We start from the raw sequence: 20452 nt of genomic DNA, 5'->3' as shown, positions 1-20452 counted from the left end.
AAGCCTATAATATGTTATTTTAATATTACCTACCAAGAAGGACACATGTTTGAACAGATCCCAACCATTCAGAAAATATCCTTTGTTTATCCTACTTGACTGTGAGTGGCCACTGAAAAGAATCCTCCCAGTTTAATGTAAAATGGTAAATGGTCTTGGTCAGCTCTCCCACCAGCAATTCTGCAATAACTCATTGGCATACACTGGTTCAGCTGTTAAAAGTTACAAATAATAACTGTGAACTGCGATAACCAGCATAAAACACTATGATAGATTTACAGATTGGCACAACTTTTGATTTACTCTGGCCTACTAGCAGACTACAATTCAGGAGTTCTGTATTTCTGTGCTGTACAGGATGAGACTCTCAATTCATTTCTCAGAGAAGTTGTGGGGTTGTGAATTACAACAGCAGTGACTCTTTATCTTGAAACTCCAGGCAAATGAATTAATCCTCAAAGCAGCTGTATTCCAGGGGAGTGGAAGAACAGAGCATTATAATCGCCTGGTAGCATCACAAGTGGCTGGATGAGTTACCATAAAAATAGGTCATCTCTATTGGGAAAGCCAGAGGAAACCAATAAGAAGGAAAGGGATAAGAAAAAGAGAAATACGAGCATGCAACTTGCAATGACACGTGCCTTTAAGTATGGTAATAGAACTATGATGGATAATGACATTGTCCTTATCAGATTTGCCCTAATACAAAGCAAGAGAGGATTTTTCTCAACAAACTCAGCCGGAGATTTGAGGACTAACCTGTGTTCTTCCTGTCTCTTACAGAATAAAGATCCTGCTTCGTGTTCTAGCTGACAGTTTGCTGATGATGTGAGGCAGGCCAGAATCCAGTCTGCACTTGCCCTGCTGCATTGACTTTGAAGTGCTGACAGTAGTAAAACTTCCACTGCCAGAGTAAAGACTGAGTAAAGCTCTTAGGGTTTAGCCCTATCAGAGAACTCTATTCTACATTGGGCCTGATTCTCCAGCCTATTACGCCACTTTTAGAAGCCCCTGGAATTACAAAGAAGATATTTTAAGTCAATGCAGTTACACTGGTGTAAACAGAACAGCAAATGCGGTTCATGATGTGTAAACAGAATGGTTTCTAAATCAGATGTTTTGCTAAGTTTTCTGTGAAATGATAGCAGCTCTTTCAGATGTGCTTTGGTAGGGCTTGATTGTGCAAGGTGCTGAATGCCCAGAAACCCAGTCAAATGAATGTGAGAGCGCACACCTACAGGATCTGCCACTGCATGAAATTTCCAGTTCTCCCCTCCCCTCCTGCAGGTGGCAGCACTGGAAGTATGGAGTACTAGGTGATCTGTAGAGCTGCCAAAGGAAGCAATAGATAGTGCACTATCTTTTATTGATCCTACAAATCCCAGGATTTGCTTCATTTGCACTCTGCTACATGTTCCTGAGTGCCATCTACTGGCACCGTTCTAGTAACTAGCTAACTCCGTATATACAGCACACATGGAGGGCTACTTCAAACACTGAAGTCACTTCAGTGGATCATCTTTGCAGCCTGAAGAGGAGGATTCCTTAACCTCCCCTTTGTCAGCCCGTAGAGGTACCGAGCGGCTACACAGGCTGGATGCTGAATCTCTAGATATGGTGCTTAGTGTAAAGAGGCCCTGAGACTGGTACTAAGTTAATTTTACTTCCTTTCTCTCTCAGATGGTTCTAAAACATTTAATTTTTTTCAATGGGGAGAACGTCTTATTTACCCAGAAACACATCCCTTCTGATGCCTGTTGTTTCCTAAATACAAACACAGAGCAGGTCCATGAAGGTCCCTATTTGTAACTTCACTCTGTCTCAGTCAGAACTGAGGGGGGGTTTCTACCAGATAGGCAGTAACAAAGATCTGCGTACTCCAACAGATTAGCAAAATATGATGAAGAAACATTCTTCAACTGACATTGAAAAATTTAACCTGCTTAACCAACACATGCATCACCAAAAAGACTGCCAGAGAGACAGTGCTATAGAGAGGGACAATATGGTCTAGTAGTGAAAGCAGGGTGGCTGAGACAGGACTCCTGGGTTCTATTTCCAGTTCTACCACTGACTAGCTGCATGGCCTGAGCTTTCTGTGCCTTTAAGAATAATATTTGCCTATTTCATAGCTGTGCTTTATGGCTTAATTAATGTTTTTAAAGTGTTGAGAGAGATTTTAAGGGTGATATAAGTCCCTACTTCCTATTTTCTACCTATTGCACCATTTTTGTACAGTTTTCATTCTGCTGCATTTTCTTGCACATAGTTTTCAAAAGGAATTAAGTAAAATGAAAAATATTACCCATAGCAGGGGAAAAACACACTTATCCTATATAGATCAGTCATTTATGGATTCATTGTACTTCAGGGAGTGCTAGATTTTACATGTGGATCTTAAAGCAAAGCAAACATCACATATAGCCAGACAGCTCCTTATTGATGATGCATCTGTGGAGACTCAAGAGCTCTATTTATTACAGTAAGGACATAGAATAAATTATGGTGAAGAAAGGTAGTTGTGGACGGTAGAATATGAAAAACTTGAGTGTTGAACCAAATCCTCCCCCTTTTGGCCCCACTGCACCTTAGTAGGAGGAAATCAGCCATTAGAAATGAAACAATAATGACAAGAAATCTACCAGTGAGGACATTCCAAACATTCCAAGGATTTAGGCTTCTCTCATGTATTTTGTTGTCTTCTAGAAAAATCTAGTTCTTTCTTCTAGGACAAAAGTTTCTAGTCTGGCGAATATGGTCCTTGCAATGTAAAGCTGGAGTCAGACTGAAACAATCGCACTCAGGGTGAAATGCTTATTGAGCTAGGCCAAGTCCTCAAGGCGAGAGAAGTGGAAACCCATTGAAAGAGAAGACACAACGTTTTCTCCATTGAGCCTCTCTCCTACTTTTCACCTGTGCAGAAGGTTTGAGTGGAGACTGAAAGCCTTGTTACAAGGGCAAGGTTCCATCCACATCTGAGGGGAGTGAAGAGCCAGAACAGTAGTAGCAGCTGCCCCCCTTTGTCTCTTCCCCGCTTAGGTGGTGGAAGGTGTAGCTGAAACAGTTGTTACAAAGATTATGTACTGGGGTGCAACATGCGCATGTCACAGATAAGTTCTTTTCCAGGCAGCTACTTACAATTAACAGAGAAGATGGAATTTAGTGAAACACACAGAGAGAAACTTTATTCAGTACAGACAGCTATAACTGAAATCATAGAAAAGGATCAATATACATAAATATAAGAATAAGATAAACACAGTAAGGTGGTTTCCTACATTGTGCATACTTACAACTTATGGAGACCATTGGAAACAAAGATGGAAGAGAAAGTAAGTGGTGCCTGTCAGAAGGGAGATCCTAATTCAGTTTACACCATTTTGAGGACCCAATGAACCTGAAGCAATGGGAACTGGGTGTGGTATTTTATACCCTATAATAATAGTATGGATATATACTATCTTGATCCTTTACCCCGATTATAATAAAGTCAATTCCTGCTCCTATCCCTATGTTGCTGTTGGGGTGTCCATAATGAAGCATTAATATTCATGATTTATATCACTTATTTCTTAATTATTCTTATACATAAATGTGATCTAACTGCTTACACACTTCATATCAATCTAATTGCTAAAGCCCCCCCAAAACTCCCTTCTTTTGATGTTGTGTGGTGTACTGGACCCATTTGTAGTTATTTGTTTGTATCTCAGAATGAGTGTGCAAAATATCTGACCTGGGGTTATCTCCTTAGGCCTATGCTATTCAGCTAAATCCCAGCTTTTAGCATAACTACTCTCACAGGGCCTCATACTAATATAACAGGCCTTTAATCAAAGTAAGCCTGATAACCCAGTTAATTAAACATGCTTAGCAAAGGAATTATATATTACCTAAACCTATAAACCTTCCGACATCAGGTAAGGGGTCAACAAAGGCGAATGGGAACATGAACAAAAGCTGGTGAGAGACTGTAGACCTGATTTTCAGATTGACTCAGCATTCCTGTCTTTCACTGACTCCACTTGTAGTTATAGGTGCACGGTTCTGTTGAAAAATAAGGCCTTGTGCATCTGTGTAGGGCATAGAGGCTGAAGCTCTGTGGTGGCGGGTTAGACCCTATGGTCAGACCAGGCAAAGAGATGTTGGCCATCAACAAACTTAATGCTGCCTGAAGCGCAATTTACAGCAAATTCCATAGGACATGTCTCACAGAGATCCATGCGTATGGGATAGCAACACACCCTGTCCTTCTTCTTCCAGAGCATGTCTCCAATGTCCCTCCTTACTCTGAGATGGAAAAGAGCACAGAGCTGTGAGTGTGGCTGCAAAGGAAGCACAGCATGCAACTGGCAGAGTTAAGCTCAGTGCAATCCCCTCCCTATAGGCTACCCACTATGAGATACAACAGAGGATACCAGCAGTACTGAGAGCTACTTATGCAGCATTCCCATACTAATTAAATATATTTTCATTACACATAGCTAGAACCTCACCAGCAGTGACAAATCACTTCAAGGAGCTAATAACTTCTAATTGCCATGTGCCACTTTTCACAGTTAAAATGACCAGTTTGTTTAATAAATCCAGCAAAAAGAAAACAAACAAGTATTATTAGAGCTTCCCCCCTCCCCCCGATGAGCTAGATATTCTGGGAATTGTTTACTCTCCTTATTTCATGAGCAATAAGTGATGTGACACACATGAAAATCTTAATAGAGTATGCAGGCAGGCCAATGTGATCAGCTGAGAGATCTGTGTCTGATACCAGCCTCACATCCATTTTGTATTTCTGTGCCTCGGTATCACACCAAATTAGGCCCTTCCTGAAAACTGGCTCACTTTCTACTAGTCTACTCATCTTCACCACCTACTCCCTTAAGCTGGGTCAGGTTTCTGTAGCCTCTTCAGCTCTCCCTTTATTTCCTTTACTCAGCATTGAAAATGTGATGCACCTGAGGAGGTGCTGTTCCCCAGACCTCCCACCCTTCTTAGAGAGTCAGCCATCACAGGCATCCCCTTTTCTTAATGAACCAATACTCCCTGGAGCAGGAATTCAATCTGAAGTAGGACCTGGATTACAAGGTAATCTGTATGAGAGTTTTTCTTTTCCCTCTTTAAATTACCACACAGAGTCTCCTTCAGCCTCATAGTATCTGAAATGCAAACTTGACTATGTTTGTTGGCTTCTTTTGAACAGTTCAGTCCCCTTTTCTCAGCCTGCAGGAAGAGTAAGTATTTGCAGGTAGCTGAGGGACTAACTTTGCAAAAAACAATAGGAAGCCGTAGAGAGAAGGATGGTGGCTGGCTAGCCAGAGAAAAGTAAGAGAAAGCAAAGCTTGAGTAGTGAATTGTTCAGAAGCCAGGGTGCCCCTTACTGCCTGTTTGTCTGGCCAGGCTTTTAGGGGAGGGCTGTAAGAGATCCTCACCCAACACATACTAGTGTAAACCCCATAAACACAAACGGGGGAAAGGAAAGAAGGAATTCTACTTACCTCTTTAGGGCTGTTTAATTGAGGAAAGCCAAAGAAATCTGGGTGGGGCTTAACTACAAAGCACCAGTGTCTGAGAGAGTGAATCTCTCTCTGTTTTGGTTTGCAGTTTGGCCGAGATGGAGGAAGAAATAAGGAATCGCCTCTTGAGTTGATCCTCCTCCCAAGCTCCTCATCCCTTATAATGTTGCATCTTAAAGTATAGTAAGTGGAGGGACAAGGAGAATAAAAATCAAAAATCTAAAAATAAGTTAGATAATCTCTGCAGGGTTTGGTCAAAGTCCCCCACAGATTGTTATATACTTAGTTATATTCAAGGATACCCAAACAATGTGATCACTGCTTGAATTCCAGCCTTGGCATTATTAATCTCTTTTACCTTTGTGTAGATTAATTATTTTAAAAAATGTAAATCTTGTAAATTATTTACCTCAATAAGTGAATGAAATGTACAAACCTAAGGTGGACCTTAAACTATAGACTCATGGGCTTTAAGGCCAGAAAGAGACATCAGCTAGTCTGACTTTCTGCACATCACAGGCCACAGAACCTCACCACCCACTCCTGAAATAGGCCCACAACCTCTGTCAGAGTTACTGAAGTCCTCAAATCTTGATTTAAAGACTTCAAGTTATTGAGAATCTGCCCTTTACTCTAGTTCACACCAGCAAGTGACCTGGGTCCTATGCTGCAGAGGAAGGTGGAAACCCCTCCAGGATCTCTGCCAGTCTGACTTGGGGAGAGGGGAATTTCTCGCCAACCCTAAATATGGTGATTGATCAGTTAGACCCTGGACATGTGGGCAAGACCCACCTGCCAGACATCTGGGAAAAAATTCTCTGTAGTAACTCAGAGCCCTCCCCCTATAGTGTCCCATCTCTGACCATAGGAAATATTTGCTAATAGCCATCATGGATATATAGGTCTCTATAAAGAATACAAAACTATTGGGGGTTTTCAGTATTTTCCCCAAATACTACACAAATTTATGAATGACTGCTTGTTGTTGTTAGTACCAAAGCAGAGCCTACATGCCTAAACAGAGATTGGTGGTTCATTGTGCTATAGTACAAACACACAGGAAGGGTCTGTCCTTGCCCTGAAGGGCTTACAGTCTAAATGGACAAAACAGATAAACATGAGAGGGACAGAGAGTGAGAAGGTGAAGGTCACACACCTAGTCAGGGGCAAGGCCAGGAATAGAACCCGGCTCTCTTGAATCGTATTATGATGCCATATCCTCTAAACTGCACTGTCTCTGTAGGCAGCCACCATATTGTACATGTCACTACATGTAACCCCTCTCCCTGCCCCACATGTTAAATTGCTCTGAGCAGGACAGCAGAGTGAAATAATTTGATCTTTCTTAAAATTTTCCTTACAAATTTTGGAAAGGGCTTTTATGTGCCTTCAAATCATTCCATTGTGTCCTTGCAGCTCAGTTTCCAAATTTGTGATCCACGAATGACTAGTGATCTCTGGGACGCTGGTTGCTACTCCATGGATAGCTGGATGGTCACGTGATACTTGCTCTTCTGTTTGTTTCCAAATGCAATAAAAGATGCTTGTGATGCAGAAATAAGTTTCTGGTGTGCATTTTATGTAACCAACTGCCGTAGTTGTTACAGGGATGTTCCATGATTGTGCACAGCAGGGCAGGTAGTCTGTGCAATTGTGAGTAGGGTTTGTTGGAAAATGTCAATTTTCCTTGCAGTGTGAAACTTTAGAAATTTTTTGAGGAACATTTTGGTTTTTCAATGAAAACAAAAACTGGATTTATTTTTTGGTTTAGTTTTATTTTTTTGTTGTGGTTTTTCTCTGCTTCTTTCCATTTGTCTTTTACCCCAGATTTGCTACTCAAAAAGAAGAAGAGGGATGACAGAGAGAGAAAAATGGCCATGCGTCTCTCTTGAAGTGGTCCACCCCATGAGAGACCTACTCTAGATAGCTTCTTTGTAAGAAGCCATTATGATTAGGAGTTTCTGTACAATTAACATTTTTCTATAATCACATAAAACAGCAAACTCTCCAGTAAACTTGATTGAATTATTTTGACATCAGACTTCCAGATTCAGCACATTTTTGGTTAAAATATCTATTTTGTTTCAAATGATGAAGTACAACCTTTCCTTTGTTTTTGTTCTATTGTTAATGGTGACTTGTTCTCTATTTTTGGATTTTTCTAATAGAAATGTAACCTTTCAGTTAATAATAGATCACTCAGGGATTTGAGGCTTGTGAATCCCTTTAAACAGTCTTTCCTCATTCTCATATATATAACTTCATTCCTTACAGTATGGTCTAGCAGGTGTTCCGAGGCTGAGATTTTGTTTTTTAAGATTCTCTGTGAACAGCGTCTGGAGAATCTGAATGACTTCAGCTTGCTCAGCTGAAAGGAAAGCTAAAGATGGTGATGCATCTTGGCATCCTTTGAAGGCTGTGTGTGCACTATGAGAGACATCTCTCGTTTAACATTGATAAGATGTGGCAGGAGATCTATTAAGGTTATCTCTTGCAGTGCAGCTGTACTGAATGAAAGAGTCTAATGAGGCCAAGTCCTCCATGTGATGGTGACCTAGGAATCAAATATCTAGTCTCCCACCCAAACACCCCCTGACATTTTACATAAAACTTGAGTCAGGTTTAGAATTGTAATGGAGGAAATATTCAATTTTAGAATGGTGGAGAGTGGGCTTATATGCCCTTGTAAAGACTAAAGGACAATTTCCTAACAGTGAGATCTATTTAAGAGTCTCCTAAGAGAAATACTGGAATCCACATGCTTTTGGTCATTTAAAACTAGATTGGACTAAGCACTCAAAAGCATACTATAGAGAACGATACTCTGCTGGTGGTGGGATGAATGAGGTGACCTAAAAGGTCTTTTCCAACTTAAATTTTTATGACATAAGCCCTGGAAAGAGAAATTGTTTGTTTAAGCTTTAGGGAAGCTGTGCGGCCTCAGAGAGGAGGAAGATTGTAATTTCCAATCACAGATGATCCACTGACTCTGTGTGTGACCATTATGAAGTTTTTTGACCTTTTGGCACTTTAGTCAACCCTATAGGATAATGAGATAGAAAGCAGAACCATCATGGAAGAACAGATGGTTCATCAGGTAAATACACTGTAAAAAAGAATCCAGACCAGGTAAGGCTGCACACATTTCAGATGTAAGCTTTCCAAAACTACTTTCCTCTGCTGTCACCTTGACATGAGTTGTCTGTTTCATAGCTTTCTCAGGAAAATGTAATGCTGGAAGTCTATGTATATTCTTTGCAATGTTCTCTGTTAAGAAGAACCCATCTCTAATTCCTCTGGAAAGGGAGTGTAAATGAGCTGTCTTCATTCTTTGTTCGTTCAGCAGATGGTTCAGCCTATAAGCCTGGCATGGATGGCTCAGGGGATTTGGTAATGGGGGGATGGCACTTGCCACTTCTAAGTCATTAGTTCAAATCTGCTCCAAACATTGTCATATGATGTTACTCCGATTGATTTATTTGTTACCCTTTGAAGGCTGTTTAGTTTGTGTCTTGCGAAATGACATGGTGGTCTTAGTTCATTTCCCAGTGGACAAGTATCTACCACAATAATTATCAGCACTAATTGCCATCTTTGTTGCCAGTCGCAGAAGAGAGGCCAAGGTTGGAATGGGCTGGTAAACTGAACCACTCCCTTATATGTACAAGTTGTTGTTCCAGAGAGTGGACGTCTTGACATAAGAAAGACAGCACAGATAGTACAAGATCTCTTCAGTAGTTAAAGAAGAGATCTCAGCGTTGGCATAGATCAAATAAGTCAGCATGTGTGACATTTATAATTCACTTTTAAAAACAAATTTGGTTAGAACTTCTGTTGTGGATATTATGAGCTAGTACAATTTTTAACTTGCTAAGGAAAAGCAAAAACATTTTTTTTTAAGTTCACCCCTATAATGCTAATAGATCAGAAGTAATATTAACAATAGCTGCATCCATAGACTGTCTCTAAACTAAACTAGTGAATTTGGGTATATGTGAAATCATCTCTTTTTGTCACCTCTGTCCCTGGGATATTTATTAAGTAGAGTGGCTGTCATGCTAGCAGCACAGATACATTTTGAGGCAAAGTACTTGACCAATTAAAAATTCCAGCCCCTGACAACTAGGAGCTGATTATAAAACAGGGGTATATGTGATTGTACCAAAATCCTCAAACCTTTCCTGTAAAAGTTATGCAATTTGCTATACCAAACTGAAGAAGTTCCAAATTTATTGGTTCTCGTCTGTAGTGTGTTCCATAATTTACTGTAATATTCTGCATCGTGACGCGACCTATGGTGGGAATGCATAGTTTCTGCGAGTGAACATGAGTGCCTCTGCATTATTAAAGTTTTTCAAGTAGCAAACTGTAGAAATTTCTTTAAAAAGGCAAAATCACTTAAATCTAGAAATCGAAATTGAACTTGGCTCTTGTACGTAAAAAGCCAGAGGTTTTAATTCACTCAGCCATCTAATTGTCAATACCGAGCATTCTTATTAAACATGACATTCATGAACACAGTCATCTCTTATAGATTACAGCTTTATGACTTGCAGCCAGATGCTCACATAAGCACTCAAGAAAAAAGTTCACTCATCAAAAAAGGCACTTTGTAAAAGTGACACCTTTCTGTTTCCCATCTAGTCACATATTCCATCTTTTTAGGTCTAGTCATATTTTCCTCACTTTTATTGTCTCAGAAGAACTTTTCCTGACAATCTGTCCTGCAAGTTAACCTATAAAAAGCAATTTGTCTGCCCCAGAGATCATTTCCAAAATCTATTGCAGAACGAATGGAGGCAAGGGGAGGATTAATTCATACATTTTCTTAAAGAACCTAGGAAATGCTTTTATGCTTATTTTGGGGCTCTGCACTTCTACTCACTGATTTTTAAAAAGCCCTTTCATTTTGTATTATAAACTGTCAGTACAAGCAGATATGACCATATTTTGTTTAACAGTTTCACCGTGGTGTGCCTTGTCATTAGCTTGAGACTTGTTTTGTTCTGCAGTTCCTATAGTTTATGGTGTGCAACTGAAGACCCTGATTAAACTTGGTACAAAATTTTTTGAGACTATCATGTTTTGAAGGTGAAACAATCGATATCTGGAAAGAAGTCATGTAGCTTAAAATGCAGTACTTGCCTTGCTTAGCAAAGAAATACTCTCTCTCCTCTTGGTTAGAGGGATGCAGGAAGAAGTAAGCAGATTACAAAAGGAGAAAGCTAGAGAAACTTCATCAAAGACCAAGTAGCCAGAGGCTAGGTCTTACACTGGGAACTTGAGGTAATTATGGCCAGGCTAAGCCAAAATGGAGCTACTAGCTCCTTATACAGTTCAGCTCTATAAAACTTAAATGCTAGAGCTAGATAATCTTCCAAGTGCAGCAGTTGAGGAAAGAATAAATGATTAGGGTATATAAGAAGGCCTGCTGCTTCCACTCACAGCCTTGCACTATCTGCGAAGGTATATGTCAGGAGAACAAGTGAGGAGCAATGTATCAAAAGTTTCTGTGCTATCCTGGGGTCCTGTTAGTGAACATCCGTGCTAATGTTGTGTGTTAACAGCCAATCTATCACACATCATGTGACACACTAGCACTAATAGTTCAGAAGCTTGAGTCCTAAAACTAGACAGTCTGAACTTTAGTTGTAAGCCAAGTATCATTCATCAAATGCTTGTTCTGTCTTGAGTGTGGAATGAGGTTGATTGATGAATTAGGGTAACATATCTTTTTTCCCAAAGATATATGGTGGCTAGCATGTCTTCAAAGCCAGCAGTAGAATATAGGACAGGATTTCCATTCTTATTAAAGAATCAGCATGAGACAAATGAAACCATAAGGTGCTTACAAGGAGCTGAAAATCGATAGGACAGGATCAGAAAATTATCGGCTAAATGGGGAAAAATGATTTAATCTCTAAATAATACCCAGTTGGTGCAATGGGACTGTTTGAACAAAGCAAGCATCCTTGGGGATTCTGTTCTAGTCCGTTGTTGTTGTTTTTTTATCCCTTTATATTCTGGTCATTATTGTGCCTAATGGTTATTTCATTTGGTAGAAACTGTTTTTGCTCTGATGCATGGTTGCACAAAGACAATTATCTTTTAAGCATGCACAGCATTTGTCTTTTTTTTTTTTTTTTTTCTTCTTCAGGGACTTTTCAACCCAAAACTAAAGCAGGGTTAAAATGTTGCAGGGAGGACAGCTTGCCACAGACATTTTTAAAGAGATACAAATGAATGAAGTCAAATTCTGACACCTCCCCTCAACAGGGGAACACTGGGAACTGGAGCCCCTGTTCAACTGACACTCCTTCCCCCCTCACTGCAGCCCGTCCACAGACAATGCTACCAGGGGATCCCCAGTCCATAGTGGTGCCAAACCATAAATAGAAAGGTAGTCTGCAGTGTCCTGGTCAGGCTTCCTAGTGGTTAGAGAAGATTGAAACAGGAGAAGGAGCTTTTGTCATACCAGCCATGAAGGCAGGGAAGCTGTAGGGGACTGCTGCTTATATAAACAGGGAGTGTCTCTCTTACTTTCTATGGCAGATGCCTCAAAAGTTAGACTCGCTTTTAGTGCAGGACTTTTGGTCTCTCCCTCTACCCTTCTCTAAACCCTCAGAGATGGAAATCCAAGAGGATCCCCTCTGCAGAAATGGGTAGGTGTAAAGAGGGCTGGCTCCAGGCACCAGCCCAGCAAGTAGGTGCTTGGGGCAGCCAACGGTGAAGGGCGGTACGTCCAGCTCTACGGCGGCAATTCAGTGGCGGGTCCCTCACTCTCTCTCAGAGGGAAGGACCAACCGCCGAATTGCCGCCAAAGACTGAAGCGGCGGTGGTAGAGCTGCAGATCACGATTGCGGCTTTTTTTTTTTTTTTTTTTTTGGCGCTGCTTGGGGCGGCAAAAACCCTGGAGCCGGACCTGGGTGTAAAAGAGCATTCTGCAGAGGCGTGACTCTCCTCTTTCTCACCCTGCCATCAGCCTGCCCTCTGCTGGTGAATGAGGAGATGAGAAAGGGGCCTTGCTTGTTAGAAAGAGACAGAACCCAAAGAGTGCTGCTTGGACCAAGGCCTAATCAACTTGGACAGGATTAGCGATGTCATCATGGGGGTCTCCAAAACTCATGTGAAGGGACTGAAACTACCAAAATTAAAAAAAATTCTCATGGCTGTTCAGAAAAAGCCAAACATTTATAATGATTTTGGTGAAAACCTTCTCATTTTTCCACCCTTCTCTACAAAAAGAGGTGACATTCTTCATTTGGCCATTCCCCACACAAAAGACCAATACCTTACAAATACTATATGGCAATTGGAACCAGTGTTCTTGCTGGGATCTTGCACTGGATCCACTGCCAGATAGCCTTTGGGGCCAGGGGAGGAGGAGTTAGGACTTATCCCTAAGTGAAGAATTTACTCCAGGGCCCAAAGCCCACTCTAATTGAAAATGTACTGAGCTTTATTACATTCAAGAGGCAAAGGCACAGATAAATTAAGATGTAGGCCAAGATATTTAAAGGTGACTAGTGATTTTGGGTGCCTCCATTTTTGAGCACCCAACCTGACACCTTTACAACCCGTAGTCTTCTTCCATCATCTTTCAGCTGACCTCCAAAGACAGCAAGATTTTTGATGTCTTAAAGCAGAAATCCTGTAATAATTTGATACAGACTCTCAACACAATCCTAGAACTACATGGGGCAACAAAACTGCACCATGTAAAAAATGTAACTGACTATGTCTTGCATTTAGGGCACCAGGCCTGGCAACTGTCTCCTTCACTTAATATGTATTATGGGCCAAATAAAAACCTTGGCGATCCACTGAAACTCTGTTGCCACTATGTTGCCATGTAAGAGCTCTTTGGCATTTCTAAAACAGCAATTCCAAGTATCAGAGTCAAGGCTTGTCTCAGTTTGTTTTCCAGTTCAGTCATCTGGTGTTACAGCTGTCTCTTAAGTATCATAGAATAGAATCTGGAGATGAATCTTCACTATGGGAATTCTCCTCCAAAGTGCTCTGAGGCACTTAGCAGCTCATATGTTCTGAGCAATGCATGCCAGGAATGTCACACTTGTAAGAAGCCAAAGAAGTCTTGACGTATGAAATTGACTTGTTCCTATAGCTGATGAAGAATAAATTGTTAGTATTCCATATATATAATAATCAGTAAAATATGCTAATGTAACTTATAGGGAGGAACAAAGTCTATTAGGCTAAGGTATGGAAGTGAGAATTGGGATTCCTAGGTATTTATCTTGGCTGTGATGGTGACTCGTTCTGTGACTTGGGGCAAGTCACTTAACCTTACCTCAGTTTTTCTCCAACCATAAGTGGGGAATAATAACATTTACCATACCTAATTATTGCCATGTTATGAGGCATAATGAGTTAAGGCCTAATTTTTCAGAGGTGCTAAGTGTTCCGAACTCCTATTCCATACTCTCCCTTTTATAAAGTAGCTTTCTTTGCCCCCCCCCTGCCCTCCATCTCTACCCCACAGGAGCCTCTGATATAACAACTTTCCTCTGTCATCTTCCGGGGAAGTTTTCTCCATCTTCAGTGAGAATCTATTGGTCAGTCAGCTGTTCTGACTTCAACTGGAGTTTTGGATGGCGGACGTGCAAAATCAGTCCCTAAATATGTGTCTTTATTTTGTTTGGGTGAAAAAATAAGCAAATTGTAAAAGAACAAATTGGGTGAGCGAAATGACTGCTTAGCTCTTCTACAACGACAATACCCAAAGTTCCAGAACTATGTTCTCCTTTAAGTATCCCAATCCAATAATTGTGGGGATGCTTCTCATACCTGAAAACCATTAAAATTCATGGAATGTTAATAATCACAGCTGAATTTTTAAGATCCCTAAAGCTGACATACCTGGGTGCTATATAGTTGAAATACAGTAATAATACAATTAAACATAATAAAATCATATAAAAATCCAATAAAGGCAAAACAAAGCATCAGCATAAAAATGTTTTCTGACAAAAGTATGATCATCCCAATACAGTTCTGTACCTCGGGAAAGCTTTAACCATCACGTGATACAACTTGTAAAATGCAGCAGTCCAATAAAAAGTTTTATTCAGAGAGAGTTTATTGTGAAACTAGTTAGTGAAAACATCTGTCTCACTTTCTATTATCATACAGGCTGAAAATCACCTCTGAGCAGAGGACGTTTAGGCAGCACGCAAGTCCAACTAAAATCCTGTTTTGGGGGCTTAAGTGGGACGTAAGCCCTGTATTGGATCTGCACAGGGGTGAATTTAGGGTGACAGATAGCAAGTGTGAAAAATCGGGATGGAGTAAGGGTGGCAATAGGGTCCTATATAAGACAAAGCCCTGAATATTGGGATGGTGCGGATAGTATCGGATGTCTGGTCTCCCTAGGTGAATTTCACTTGCATTGTATGAAAAGCCAAACACTTTTATTTCAATTATGCCAACTGCCAGTTATTTATCTTGTGCATGTGGGAGCAAATTCTGCTCTCTTCTCTGTGGGAGTGGTGCACCCTCTCAGCATTTGGAGCAAGCAGGCTTTAGGAAGCTTGAGTGGTGATAACTGCATGGGTGGTGAGTAGCATAGGTAGGGGAAGGCTGTGCCTCCCCAAACAGCCTGGCATGGCCCCACCCATGCTCCATCCCTAGGCCCCCTCCTGCCTGCTTCCGGTTCCCTTCCCGCTCTTCTGTGGCTGAGAGGCTGGGGCAGGCAGGCTGGGAACAGTGTGCAAAAGGCTTGGGGCTGGGGCCCTGCTGTACCGCCTGTCCACCGGGCACTGGGACCACACTGCCTGCCTGGCACTCTGTGGCTTGGGGAGCTCTGGGGCTGGGGACGCTCTGACCATGCCACCTGCCCGCCCAGTGCTGGGGACACATGGGGGGGCCGGCAGCCATGGGGTGTGTGTGCGCTCTGGTCTCCAGGAAGGGCAGGGCTTAGGCAGAGGGGGAGAGGCCGGGGGCTAGTCTCCCCCAGCGGAGCGTTCACACTGCCCATGGTGCTAAGCATGGCTCAGGAAGGGCTCTCTGAGTATTGCAAGGTGGGAGAGTCTTGAAAAGGGAGACTCAGAGCATGTGTAACCCACACACCTTCTGGGTGTGGTGTTCTGTCCCATCTAGTGGCACCGAGACCACTTAGCGAGAGTTAAATGAGTCTGCTCTACAGCCTTAGCTAACAGCCAGTTGGCTTTTAGCTCATGTGGTAGAGGCTCACGCATTAAGCTCCAGAGGTCCCCCGTTCAATCCTGCCCGCTGACAACTGGGGTCTGTCGGCATTACACATGAGCTGACATTGCCACTTTTATGAGGGTCCTGCAGTCCTCCCTTCATCCACTTGCAGAGGGTTGTTAGGGCTGCAGATGCTGCTCCAATCATTAGGTGCAAAGAATGGCTGCCGAGCAACACCATGGAATTTGCCCAGTCTTCAACCCCTTACTTGGCTGGGTGCTAGGCCAAAATCCTCGCACTATCTACTCGGGCTAATTAACTTGGAACTTAATTAGGGCTAATCATCCTGTGAAGCAAGGGAGAGCAAAATAAATATGACATGTACATTTTACCCTTTACAGTACAAGACATTTCTCTTGTTTTGATGACGTCTATGCTATGGTGACTACACCAATTTACCTATGTCACCATAGCTATGCTGGCATAACCCCGTAATATAGCTGCAGACGACACAGACGGAAGGAGTTTTTCTTTCGTGTAGGAACACTACCTGCCCAAATAATGGTAGCTACATCAATGGATGCATTCTTTTGTTGACATAGCTGCATCTATACTGGGAATTAGGTCAGCAGAGCGACCTGGGTATGGGGTGTTTTTGTTTTTTTTCCACTTAACTTTTAAGTGTAGACCAAGCCTTGGATTGAATTGTGCAGTTGGTCTTGTTATCCATATGACTGCCACTAGTGCATGTGAAATGTTTCTAAAGCCAATCAGTGTCTGAATAGCACAACTTTGAATGGTGGTATTGTTACCATGGATCATCCTTGGGTTCCCTTCCATCTCAGTCAGAAATTTGTCCATCCTTATTAATTAAATGAAACCTTCTTTAGCCAGCAATTGAATTATCCTCTAATAGCTGCTTAAATGGATTAAAATTAACTATTTTTAAATTGGTCCCTTAGGGTTTTGATAATGTAAAATGGAGGATCAGATTAATCAATGATTGTTAGTAAGTGGAAGGATCTACTTTCAATGAAAATGTAACTTTAATTTTAAAATGGATCCAATGAACATTAAAAGATAAATTGTTTGTGTGCTAAGCAGCATGAAAAATTGAGTGCCTGACATGAGCTATAGAATGTATGACCTTAAGTATGGCCACGTTGGATTTGGTTTGGTTATAGGCCAGGGGTAGGCAACCTTTCAGAAGCGGTGTGCTGAGTCTTCATTTATTTACTTTAATTTAAGGTTTCGCATGCCGGTAATACATTTTAATGTTTTTTAGAAGGTCTCTCTCTATAAGTCTATATATTATATAACTAAACTATTGTATGTAAAGTAAACAAGGTTTTCAAAATATTTAAGAAGCTTCATTTAAAATTAAATTAAAATGCTGATCTTACGCCACCAGCCTGCTCAGCTCACTGCCAGCCTGGCGTTCTGTTCACCTAGGCCGGCAGCGGGCTGAGTGAGGCCTGACCTCTGAAGCCCCCACCCCCCCCACCCCCAGTAGGGTGGGTGTGGGGGGGTTTCAGAGGTCAGGGCAGAGGGCTGGGGGTATGTGGAGGTGCAGGGCAGAAGGCTGGGAGTGTGGGGGGCTTCAGAGGTCAGGGCAGAGGGCTGGAGGGGTGTGGGGGGGTGCAGGGCAGAAGGCTGGGGGTGTGGGGGGCTTCAGAGGTCAGGGCAGAGGGCTGGGGGTGCAGGGCAGAGGGCTAGGGGTGTGGGGAGGTGCAGGGCAGAGGGCTGGGTGTTGGGAGGGAGGACAGAGGGCTGGGGTGTGTGTGGAGGTGCAGGGCAGAAGGCTGGGGGTGTGTGTGGGGGGGTTTCAGGGCAGAGGGCTGGGGTGCTCGGCTTGTGGGGGTGCGCCCAGCCCTCTGCCCTGAGCGGCTCATGACAGGGGGCTGGAAGGGATATGTCCTGTTCCACCCCCTTCCCCAAGGCCCCGTCCCTACCTCTTCTCTGCCTCCTTTACCCAGGGCCGGCTTTAGCAAGGGGCTACGGGGCTGCCACGTGCCGGCTGGAGCTCCGGCCAGGAGAGCAGGGCCGCGGGGCTTTTGCGGAGCAGCGAGCACGCTGCCACTCCTCCCCTCTCCCTTTACAAGGTCTGGCGCAGGGAAGGAGAGGAGGAGGGGCGGGAAAGCAGGCTGCACCACGGCTGTGGGAAGAAGCGAGGGAGCGGGGAGCTTGGCTGCTGCGGGACAAAGCTTCTGCCTCCTGCCCCAGCAGGGGAGAGCGGTGGGCGGGGAGGCTGAGTGTGGCTGGGGGTCGGAACCGCGGCAGGCAGCCGCATGCCATTCAAAATCGGCTCGCGTGCCGTGTTTGGTACGTGTGCAGTAGGTTGACGACCCCTGTTATAGGCTATGAAAAGAAATGTAACTTGCTTTCAATAACTCTATCCTTGAAAGCTAAGCATTACAACTATGGTTGAAAGATGTCTTTATTACTAACAAGTAATGGGTGACCAAGGCCAAATAAAATAAAGATTGTCCCATCCCTTCACTCCAATCTTGAGTGATACCACTTTTTGGCATCTGGAAAGACAGGATTCACATTTTCCTCCGATATTTTTCATGTAAGTCTGCATTTGCTTGTTTTGGGCTAGAGCCAGAAGTAGAAAACGCTTTGCAATACCAAAGCAGGGAGTATTTTTGAATAGTTCTAATCTGGATGAAACACAGACTTCTTAAAAGTTTGCAGGAAAGTTTTTGCTCATGACAATTTCTAATGACTTCTAGACTAAGTAGGTTTAAATATATTCTGACAAGCATTGAAATGTATTCAGACCTATATGGGAGGAAAGCCTGTCAAAACTTGGGCAAGTCACTTAATTTCTATGTAGCTCAGGCCTGATCTACACTACAAAGTTAGGTCAACATAAACTGCCTCATATCAACCTGTTTGTGCATGTGTCTGCACTTAAATTTTGTCTCCTACTGATGTAAGTGCCCTCTTGCAGCAACGTAGTAACGCCACCCCTCTGAGTTGCATTGAGCCACGGTTGATGTACTGAGGTCAACTCAGCACAAGAGTAGACACTGCGTTACTTATGTCAAACCCAAAAGTCCATCAACAGCTGTCCCACAACGCCTGACACTGACTGCTGTGGTCACAATTATGAACTCCACCACCCAGGGGTCACACCATGGATACCTCTGAGAAGCCCAAGTCAATGGCCCCTGGCCTGAACAGCGAGGAGGAGGAGGAGGTGGAGGAAGAAAAGGACGAGGATGGGAAACATGTGACCAAGGGGTCTAGTTATGCTGTGAGCCAGGATCTGTTTGAGGCTCCACTACAGTCCAGTCCGACTGTTGAGCACGGGCAAACCCAGTGCAAGGGAAGGAATCTCAGGTAAGTGTACAAATATGTTTCCCATTACAATGATGTACTGATGGCACCCCCAACTTAACAGGACACAGCTGTTCACTTTTCATTAATTTACTCATGCTAAAAGAGGTAGCAATACAACAAAGAGAAGTAGTATTATCTGCTTTCCTTTGCCCTGTAGAGGCTGAGGGAGCCATGCAGAGCAGTTTGTTTATGCATGCAGGGATGTCCCTTGAATCCACGTGGATGAAATATACATGGAGGTACTCTGTATCCTGTTCTGAAGGTTTCTAGGGATGACTGCCTTATTTCTTCCACAGCAGTAGGACATTTCCCCATGCCAGTCAGCAGGCACCATTGCAGTACACAGGCAAGCAGCCAGGGCTGGCTCTGGCTTTTTTGCCGCCCTAGGCAAAAAAGCCACCCGCCGCCCCCACCCCCCCCAGCGCGGCAGGAGAGGACGCTGAGCCCGGCCGCGGGCCCGCAATCCCCGACCGGCCGGAGCGCCGACCCCCTCCAGGCACCGCCCCAAGCACATGCTTGGTGGGCTGGTGCCTGGAGCCGGCCCTGCAAGCAGCATATGGGCCCAGGTAGCTTTGGGATGCCAGCGGCACCTATGCTCTGTGTACCATTGTTACCTTCAGGAATGAGATATCTACTAACATCACCACCACCTATGGAAAATGGTGCCAGTATTCAGTGCCAGAGCCCTATACTCAACTTCATGCAACCAAGCAATTCCCTTCTCATTTCCCTTACCCCTGGAAGCCCATACTTACCATGGCACCATGCACAAGCACTTCAAAGCAGAAGTGTCAGTAAGCATGTCTTGTTTAAATCGTTAGGAAAGCAAGGGAACAGAGTTCTGAATCTTAACTTTCCCTTTCCATTGTGACTGTGTTGACAAGGGTACCTCTGTGTGTTTTATCTGTAACTGCGAGCATTGTGGCCTTGAGGGCCTCCCCCTCCACACCTATGGAATGCCTGAGCCAGATGAGGAGAAAGAAGAGGACTCAGAATGATGTGTTCAATGAGATCCAGCAATCCAGTTCTGCTGCATCAGACCATGAGCACATGGCCTGGAGAGTGAATGTTTCAGACAGCCTAGAGAAGGAAAGAGTGGACAGAAGAAAGGCCGAGGAGTCCCAGCAAAAAAAGGAGAGGGAGATTCATCAGGACATAATGGGGCTTCTCTGACAGAAAACACAGATGCTGCAGACTCTTGTGGACCTACAGGTTCAACAATCAAGGGCTCGCCTCTCTTTGCAATCCACGGAGAACTCATTACAACACCCCACTATATGCCCCATCAACATTCCACATGGTATCAGGGCCCACATCCCTAACCCCTACTACTCCGCCCCAGAGGACAATAAGGACAATCACAGCTTCACATACACTGACCTGGGAAAGCCATGGTTGCTGTAGGTGTAGGTAAAATGGACATG

General features: G+C 43.3%; 1 long non-coding RNA gene across 1 annotated transcript in view; it reads left to right on the top strand.

Moving 5' to 3' along the window:
• The first annotated feature begins 4806 nt into the window (after nucleotides 1–4806).
• Nucleotides 4807–20452, top strand: part of LOC135972929 (uncharacterized) — a 31163-nt gene continuing 15517 nt past the window's right edge. Inside the window, exons 1-2 of the long non-coding RNA XR_010589548.1 lie at nucleotides 4807–5085; nucleotides 5602–5696. This is a non-coding gene — a long non-coding RNA (uncharacterized LOC135972929). The remainder of the gene's footprint in view (nucleotides 5086–5601; nucleotides 5697–20452) is intronic.

The sequence above is a fragment of the Chrysemys picta genome, chromosome 7, assembly GCF_011386835.1.
Source record: "Chrysemys picta bellii isolate R12L10 chromosome 7, ASM1138683v2, whole genome shotgun sequence".
In the NCBI taxonomy this organism is placed as follows: domain Eukaryota; kingdom Metazoa; phylum Chordata; order Testudines; family Emydidae; genus Chrysemys; species Chrysemys picta.
This window is presented reverse-complemented; position numbering and strand designations above follow the sequence as displayed.